The following is a 10145-nucleotide window of genomic DNA, read 5'->3' as shown; positions in this document are numbered from 1 at the left end:
TGGAGATGGAATGGCAAATTGGTAGCTTTGTGAGCTCTCAATTTGGCATTATAAGGGTATGGTAAAAGGCTTTGTTTCTCAAACTAGCATTATAACTTTGGCTTAAAATTTTTGATGAAATGGCTTGGGAGGGGATTCAATTTATAGGCAAAGGGCTTGAGGGATGGAGGGCTAGGATGCAAGGAGAGATGAAAGCTTAAGGAGGGCTAGGATGCACTCAAAGGGGAGCACATGGATTGTGCTTGTTTAGCACCAATCAGAGAGTGACACATGTCACAAGGTGAGTGGATGGAGGGAAGGGCAAGGATGAGTCAAAAAAGGAGGCTCAAGGGATAATATCTTCATAAAGACCCTTCATAAATGGCTTGTAAGATCAATGAATGGGATTGTAAGAGCATTCATGGTTGGGTGGTTGGGATATTTTGGAGGGAGTTGAGATTGTTGACTTTGGTTGGTTTAGGAAAGTCTTAAGCTTTCTTAGGGAATGTGACAAGGTTAGGGGGGGGATTAGGCTTGGGTTTAGGATTAGATTAGGGATGTTAGAGATATGCAAGTGGATGGCATTTAATGAGGATGGGTGAGTTAGTAGCTAAGCTTGGTTAGTATGGGTGGATGGGGTGGATTAAGCTAAAAAGGGGGTTTAGAGATAGGCTTAGGAAGAGGATAAAGTCCTTCTAGAAGAGTCTAGAACTTCATAAGGTTTTGAGGATAAATAAAGTTTATTTATCTCAAGGGTTTGGGTTGAGGAGATATTTATTAAAACACAATTAATAAATATGAGGGTTAATATTTAATCTTAATTAAATATTTTGAGTTGGGATTAAAGGTAGAAAATGATGGGTTTAGCCTTTAATCAAAATTAAAGAAGGATTAGGAGATTTTGGAAGAGGTTAGTGATCTTAAGGAAATTGGCCAAGTTTTGGGCAAAAAATAAATAAATTATTTATTTTGGGATTTTTGGTCAATTTATTAATTAAATAATTAATAAATAAGGAAATAATGTTTAAATAAGATTTAAACATTTTTGGGAGGGATTCCTTAATTAAATATTTTTAATTAAGATAAAGGGATTTAATGGCATAAAAATAAATAAATAAATAAAATAATTAATTAATTAATAAATGATGATGTCATCAGGGACTTTTTTTTTCAGAAAATAAAAATATTATTTTCTAAAGGATTTTTAGGTGTCTACATTTTGCCCCTCTTTAATGTGATGCCGCAAGTGGCATGGCATCAAAGATAAGGAAATAAGATGCCCAAGGCTAGAGCAGAAGAGGAGAGAATGGACTGAGAGATGCCCCCTCAAGAAGGTGGCGGGGAGAGAAAATGAGGCTCGACGGTTTCTTGAAAAATACAAGAATTCGGGATGACCAAGGAGACTTAGATTGGCAAAGAGAAGGGGCTAAATTAGCTCAAACTCTCACTACGAGAGAATGATAAAGGTAGAATCAGAGGCACAAGAGTAAATAAGCTTAAGACTTCAGGGGAGATGGAGGATGAAGGAGCGAAGCACTATAAAAAGGAATCCAGGATAGGGAGATGGATGAGGGGATTATAAAGCTGATGCAACAAGATTTCAAAGAGTCAGATTGGTGGAAGATGGGTTTCGAAGATCCCTAGGACTAGGATTGTGGATCTCGAAAGATGAGGCTTGGTGGATTGATTTGGATTGGTGGATCCCTAAAGCTAAAGGTGAGGAGTGATTCAAAGAGATACTGATGCATAAGCTGGGGTAGGAGAGACAGATGTTGGATATGGATGGGGGATAATGGAGATGAAGGAAAACCATTGAAGCTTTTTGAACGGGGGGGATACTTCAAAGAGAAGTACCACCATGTAGTTGAGCACTAGATTTGCTATAAGACTGTTGGTTAATTGCCAAGGTTACCAAGAACATCAAGGCCTTTTCACCAACTATCTAGAGGACTAACAAACTGACTCAAAACAAACATGCAAGGATTGCCCCAGCATCACACATGATTCCTAAAGGAAGCAACGTGGAACTGACACTGGGAAACCCACAAGCAGAAAAGCAAAACAAACCAAAGACCTGATCAAGACCTTACACTCAGATTGCCCCATTCGCAGTATACCATGATATGGAAGATCGTGGCAACCTTGAGGAGGGAACAAAATGATTTCTTGGAAAAGATATTTCAAGACCAAAAAGGGAAGATTCTAAATCAAAAGAAAGAAAAAATCCAAAAGAGAACTATTTGCCAAGGAGATGGGTAGGATGAGGTACTAACAAACCAAGATCAGACAAGAGGAAAGCTATATCCTACAAGGATCTATTTGCTATAGGACTGTTGGTTAATTACCAAGGTTACCAAGAACATCAAGGCCTTCAAATCTAATCCACCCTGATGATATAGGGTATTGGCTATGATAACATAGCGGGATGATTTTCGGATGAGGTTTTGGCATTGGGTACGTGTGAGGTGAGGGGATATGATACCATCGTTAAGGTAAGCATGAATCTCATGGTACCAAGGGGATTGGGGACCAACCAAGATACAAACACGATTTGAATCCTCATTCGCATAGGCGGGTGTGAGGAGTTGCTCGACTAAAAACTCATACTATGTAGCTGCTTGGGGAATTTCCAAGAGTGATCCTATAGTAGCCATAGCATTTGCTACTTTGTTCTATATTTGAGGCACTTGTGTAAACTGAAGCCTTGTAAAATGCTGGGTTAGCTGATCAACTAGCTCTTTGTAGGGTAATAGCTTTTCATCTTTGGTTTGATATTCATTTAGGGCTTGCTTGACAATGAGCTAAGAATCGCCAAAGATTTGTAACTTAGCAATGTTCCATTCTGCAGCTATCTTTAATCTTGCTATGAGGGCCTCATATTCAACTATATTGTTGGTGCTAGGGAATTGTAGCTTGAAGGCTTTTGGAATGTAATCTCCTTGAGCTGTGACCAACAATATTCCTGCCCCTGATCCATGAGATGTATATGAGCCATCAAAATAAAGTTACCATGGGGGTTGTTCTTCAATTAGACATATATGCTCATCTAGAAATTCTATGATCAACGGATAAGCATCTATTAGAGGTGTGTTAGCTAGGTGATCTGCTATAGCTTGCCCTTTGATTGCCTTTCTGTCCACATACTGGATGTCAAATTCGCTAAGGAGCATAACCCATTTGGCCAAATGGCCTGTAAGTGCTATTTTGGAGAGCATATACTTGAGAGGGTCGATCTTGGAGACTAGTTGGATGGTATGACTTAGCATGTAGTGGCGAAGATTTTGAGTTGAGAAAACAACTGCTAAACAAGCTTTTTTCCATAGGAGTATAATTGAGTTCATAACCAAGTAGGGTTCTACTGATGTAGTAGATGGCTCTTTTTCTGCTGTAGTCATCGAGCTATGCCAAAAGTGCCCCTAGAGCAGTAGGCATTGCTGATATGTACAAAATAGAGGGATGACCAGGAACTGTTGGAACCAAGATAGGGGGATTGGTGAGATACTACTTGAGCTAATTGAAGCTGTGCTAACATAAATGATCCCACTTGAAGTTCTCATCCTTCTTTAGTAAATATGAAAATGGTGTACACTAATTTGCAAGCTGGGAGATGAAGCGCCAGACGGATTGAAGCTTTCCCTAAAGAGAGCAAAGCTGTCATAGTGTCTGGGGAGGAGGCATGTCTAAGATAGCCTTGACCTTCTTGGGGTCGATCTCTATACCTTGTTTAGACACTATAAAGCCTAGAAGCTTGCCAGATGTGACCCCAAAGACACTTCTTGGGATTCAGTATGAGATGATATTTGGCTAACCTATCAAAGACTTTCTCCAGGTCAGCAAGATGATCCATGAAGGTATGAGATTTGACCAAGATATCATGCACGTAATCCTCCAAAATGCTATGGATGAGATCATGAAAAATGGCTGTCATAGCTCTTTGATAGGTAGCCCCAGCATTCTGTAGGCCAAAAGGCATCATGTTTTAACAAAAGGTTCCCCAAGGGGTAGTAAATGCTATCTTATGCTAATCCACTTCTGCAATCTTGATTTGATTATACCTAGAAAATCCATCCATGAGGGACAAAATTTCATGTCCAGTTGTAAGATCTACAATCATATCTATGTTGGGCAAGGGAAAATCATCTTTTGGACAAGCTTTGTTAAGATCTCTAAAATTAGTGCAGATTCTGATGTCACCAGAAGGTTTAGTGACGGGGACCATGTTGGAGATCCACTCTGAGTAGTCAATAGGTTGAATAACCTTAGCAGTTAACATTTTTTCTAATTCAGCTTTGACCAGTAATGCCACCTTAGGGTGCATTTTTCTAAGCTTTTGTCTGATGGGCTTGATCTTTGGATTGACTGCAAGATGATGAACTACAAGCTTTGGATCAAGTTTTGGCATGTCCTGATATGACCATGCAAATTGGCCAATGTTCTCTCTTAAGACGTTAAAGAGGAGATCAACTTGGTCTTGTGATAGGGATGCAACAATGTGAACAAGTCTAGGGATCTCTGAAGAACCAATGTTGACTTCTTGAGTATCCTCAATTAGAATAGAAGACACCTTTGGTCGATTATCTTGAGGAGGCAATGCTAAATCTTCATGTTCTGCTTGTGGGTCTAGATTTTCTTGCTGAGGGGTTCTCTTCGCTGCCATAGCTAGTCTCAAATTCACCTTAGTTCCAGTTTTGGGTGTATTGAAACTAGGTTGGGGATTTTCTCCAAAATACCCCTTGGGATCTAGCTTGTAGATATAGGCAGAATTTGGCTTTTTTTTCTTATGAGGATTTTTGGCTCCCATGAATCTCAGAAGTGCTTCCTCTGATGTGAACTCATCAATGTGTATGACACTTGGTTGGTCCCAATCTATGAGTTGTGGATGGGCGAGTGGTAGGTCAATGAGGTGGATGGATAGTTCTTGGAGAACAGAGTCTCCGAGGGAGATTTGGTCTGGGATATCATCGTAGGCTCTCTTTTCAACTTCCTCAAGAATGTCTTCAATTTCGACAAGGTCGCGGTGAATGTTCAAAAAAGCGTGACCATCCGTATTGGTGCCCCCAGTTGTGGGTATGCCAAAGCCAAGACTTGACTTCAATTCCCACTTGTGTGCATCGATGGGGCACTGCATGCCTCTTTCTTCTGGTCTTAGAACACCACCTTGATAGTTTATTTTGTTAATGATGAGCTTATGTTCTTGGGGATACTTCTGGCTGGAGTGATCAAGGCATGCTTGATTTCTTTGAGGTGCATCCTTATGTAACCAATTGTTGATATCTGGAGTGAGCTCCTCATGAAGAGGGATTTTTGAGGATACAAAGGTTGTTGGGCCAAACTATTTGTATCGAGGAGGTGGAATCTCCTTAGCTTTGTGATATGTTGGTCATCCATGGGCATGTGGATCAAGTGGGAGTGCTCCGACAACAAATGCATCTGACAGACTATACTCTCCACAGCCTTTGTTGTTGATCTTCACGGTAGACAGGGTAGAGGCGATGATGGTTTTTGGGTCATTACAAGTGTGGGATGAGCTGGCAATGGATGTGCCGATATCAATTCCAGGGCAATGGTTTGTATATGAAGCTTCAACCGCATTGCAGTAAGCAAAGGGTTCTGGATCGGCATGGATGGTTAGCTCAGTGCCTTGATGCAGAAATTTGATGCACAAATGGTAAGTGGATGGAACGAATTTCATGGCATGAATCCATGGGCAACCAAGGAGGATGTTAAATGGTAGGTTTGGATCAATAACAAGGCAAAGTGTCTCTTGGATGACTAGCCCAACCTTGATTGGCAGCAAAATAGTTCCTTCTATGGTTCTTTCCAAGTTGTCATAAGATTTGATGGTGATAACCTCACTGATGATATCTGCCTCAATATACCCAGCTTGTTTTATGAATTTTAGGGTACAAATATTCAAGGCTGATCCATTATCTATCATTACTCTTTTAACAAAAAAATTAGATACCATAATGGCTATATGAAGCAGAAGGGTGTGATCTGGCTCGACCACAGGTATGTCGGTGGGTTTGAAAGATAGGGCACATGAGGAGGATAGGTGTCCAACAAGATTATGAAAATCAGTAGCATTGATATCTGAAGGGACATGAGATTCTATAAGAGCACTATCAAGGATGTTATTGTACATGGGACTAGTGCAGAGAAGGTCTAAAATGGAGATTTGGGTTGGCATGTTCCCAAGGTGTTCCAAGATATTGTACTGGCTTTTTGATGGAGCTGATGGTGCTGGTGAAACTGGTGGGCCTGCGATGTTCAATCATGCTCTTTGAGTGGTGACTGCACACTCATTTTTTGGTCCTTGGATATTGATAACATTGACAAAAGGCTCTTTCTCAGATATACAACCTATGAGGCTACCATAATCTATATAGGATGAAGTGTGGTCATTGTTCTTCCCATGCTGTTGGTTTGGCTGGCGGTTGTTGGTGTTGTTGTTGTTGGTTTGGATAGGTGCTTTTCTAAGATTTTTGTTGTTGTGAGGAGGAAAAGCATTTTGATAGATCTGTAAGCCTGCATTGGGAGAGGTTTGGGCACCAACGGTGATTTCTTTCCGATTAATGAGGTCCTGCACATAATCTTTTAGTTTCATGCATCTAAGTGTGGTGTGACCTTTTACCCTATGAAATTTGTAGTACTCATTGTCTTTGTACCATGCAGCTTTGGATTGGCTTGGGTCAATTTGCTAGGTAGGAGGAAATTTTATGAGGTTTTCCTTGACTAATTTCTAAAAAATGACATCCAAAGGCTCACCAAGGGGTGTATAGTTTCTAGGTGCAGGTTGGAATTTGGGCTTTTGCCCTATAGCTACATTGATGGCATTAGCTTGATTGCCAGACCCTTGAAAGTTGGGTCTTGGATTGTGGTTTTGATAACTTTGGTGATTTTGCTATTGGTAGTTGATAGCTTGTTGTTTATTTGGTTGATACAGTGGGTTGGGCTGACTTTGGGAAGGACCAAATATATTCACATGTCTGGTGTCAGTGATGCCATCTGTTGCAATGTGCTTGTTTTTGTTCCAATACCTAGACTTTTCATTGGAATGTGATTGATTTTGGTTGGCTTCCTTGTAAATCTTGACCACACCATCTTTAATGAGTCCTTGCTCAAGGATCATTCCTTTCTCTTTGATGTCTTTGTAGGTCTTCAAATAGTTCATGGTCATGTGGTGAGCCAAGCTAGGATGGACATTATCAATAAACATTTTCACCAAATGGCGCTCTAGCAAGGTGCAAGATATGCGGGCGGTAAGGGTTTTCCATCTTTGCAGATATTCAAGAAGGCTTTCTCCACCTTTTTTCTTAGTGTGGACAAGATCAACTACTGATAGCTCTGTTTCAACAAGATGGGCATATTGCGCTACAAATGCCTCAGACAATTCAGCAAAATTTTTAATTGTGCCATAGGGGATTCTATAAAACCATTCAAGAGATGGTCCAGCCAAGCTTTTGGGAATGAGACGCAAGAGGAAGATGTCATCGTATGCCACCTCTTGGAAATGCATGTAAAATTCTTTGATATGTGTGACAGGGTCTCCTTTTCCTCTAAATTTGTCAAACTTGGGTGTCTCAAAATGCTTGGGAAATGGTGTCATGGTAATGGCTCTGTCAAATGGGTAAGGACACACATTCTCAAACTTGAAGGTTTTTGGATCATTTCCCTCTTGGATGTTCTTCAAAGCTATTTTCATGGCTTCCCATTCTGAATTAATGGGTGATGGCTGGGGTGCCCCCAATGGAGGAGTGCCCTGAGGCAGGTATGTGCTAGATGGGGCAATGGAATATGGATGGCTTTGAGGTATGGGCTGGTAGGGATTGTACATGGCTTGGGCAACAGAATGGTGGATGATGGGTTGCTGAGGTGGAGGGGGCACATATTGCTGCATGTGTTGCGAGGCTTGCTACTGATATTGGATTTGAGGTTGGGATTGAGGAACATAAGCTGGCTATGGGATAAAAGGATTGCTTTGTGGAGGTAAGGTATAAGATGGTTGTGAAGCTTGGGGAAAGGATCGGGGAGCTTGTGGAACTTGACTTTGGATTTGAGGAGTTTGACCAATATATGTGGGCTGTGCCCCCATCTGGGAAGGTGTCTGCATGGCAAAAGAGGCCAAGTAATTGGTGGTTGGTGGTGGTGGGAATTGAAAGCTTGGAAATGGAATTGATGGGGTTTGATAGCTTGGTGGCTAGATTTGAAAGCTTGGTAGTGTGGTGGCAAGAGCTTAGGTCACTTGAGAGCTTGGCAGAACATTGGTAGTAGCTTGTGGGGTTTGATAGCTTTGTGGAGTGAGGGTAGTAGCTTGTGGATTTGTGGCTGATGGCACTGAACTCCAAGGACCTATTGGAAATGATGGAATTGTGTTCTGAGATGAGGTAAACAAGCCAGGGGTGATGAAGGGTTGGTTACTTGGCCCCATGGGTGGCATCCTGGTTGTGTATTGCTGAGGTTGGCCAAAGATACTAGCACTGATTTGGGAGATGGGTGGATTTGGAAGGCTAGGTTGGAGAGCAGCAGCAACAATAGTGAAGGGAGTGAATGGTGAGGTGTTTTGGGCAAAGGGGGTTTGGGATGGAGTGGTATGGACCAATGGTGGAGTGGTGGTGGTTGGATTGGCTTGTGGGAGGGAGATTTCAACTTGAGTGGAGGCTGGTATGTTTGGGTCTATTGGATCATATGGGGTGGGTTGAGGCTCTTCTTTTGGCACATATTGAGGATAATTTGAATCATAAGAGCCTATGGGTGGTGGGAGTTGCTCAAAAAAGGGGTGAGATGGATCTGATAAGGGGGGAGGTCTTCCAAGGTCAAAGGCTCCAATGTTGTCCCTTCGAAAGTTAGCCATGATTGTTTCCTTGTTTTTGTCTATAATGGCGTTCACCAATACTGCATTTCTTGGTTGGTTCATGAAAGCTTCAATGTCAGTAGGTGATGGTATAGCATTCTGCTGAAGGATGGTTGAGTGCTCAAGGGGAGCGATGCTATTGGATCTAATTGATAGGGCTCCATTGTTTCCTTCTTCTTCTTGCCTAAGCGAGTGACGGGTGGCATGAAAATGTAGAATGTTCTTAGGGATGAGATGCAACAATTCTGATAGATGGAAAAAGCGGGGAAGGATTTTCTATTCAAATAATTTCCTAGGTTGAGGCAAAGCTATATGATAAAACCTAAGGAGGATTGAGTTGGAGATGCTAACTTCAAAGATATGTTGCCAAAGCACGAAAGGTTAGCTTTCCTATGTGCAAGCTTGGTGGTGATTGTGTCAACTTAAGGATAGACTGATGATCCTTTAGGAAGAACATGAGATTGACCACTTGTGGATCCCAACCTTTAGCTCAAGGTGATGAGGGATAACAAGTGACAAAAGCTAGATTACCCTAGACAAAGATCTATCAAAGGGATAACCTTGGTGAGGCTAGTGGATTTGAAAGATGTTAGGAATGGAAAACTTTTGGCAAAGTGTCAACAATTTTGAAGGCTTGGATGTGATTTTTTCTTTTTTTGGTTGCTGGCTAGATGGTTTGGTTCTAAATGAGATGGATGAGCTAAAATGCTTAAGGGGATGACTAAAGATGGCTAGCTTACCTAAAATGATGACTCTAATGCAAAAGTGAAGCTTATGCAAGAAGATGTGGAGAAACAAGGGGGTCTAATCATAGAAATCATGCCTAGTTGGTAAGGCATAAGAATTATTAACTCTTGGATGTTGGTTAAATTGGATGGTGTGATCTAACTAGGCATCTTGAAGGGCTTCGTCAGTAGTTTTGTCCTCTACTTTGTGGAGTTTGGCAATTCGAGGACTTGGTGTTAGTTCCTTTTTCTTGGCTGAAAGTTCTTGGTATGCCTGAGATGGCTTGAGTTTAACTTTGTGGAACTTCTGTTTGGGTTTGGGTTGCTCTAACATCAATTCCTAAATCTTCTAGGCTTTGAGAGATCTTGGTTGTTTTTCTTTGACTTGTTCAACTTCTAAAAGAGGTAGTGACTACGCTAAGTATGCCCTAGGCTAGGATTGACCAAGTTTGGAAAACATTCATTCAACAAATAAAAAATCTAGCAATAGATAGCAACAACCAGATAGAATGTTTTTGATTCTCAGAATGTGATACTTGCACTGAGGAGTGTGTATGTTTTACAAATGTTTTGATCAGTCACTTCAA

This window comes from Cupressus sempervirens, chromosome 5, assembly GCF_028749045.1.
Source record: "Cupressus sempervirens isolate cs-2001-9-10 chromosome 5, ASM2874904v1, whole genome shotgun sequence".
NCBI classification, from domain to species: Eukaryota; Viridiplantae; Streptophyta; class Pinopsida; order Cupressales; family Cupressaceae; genus Cupressus; species Cupressus sempervirens.
Note: the sequence above shows the minus strand (reverse complement) of the source record.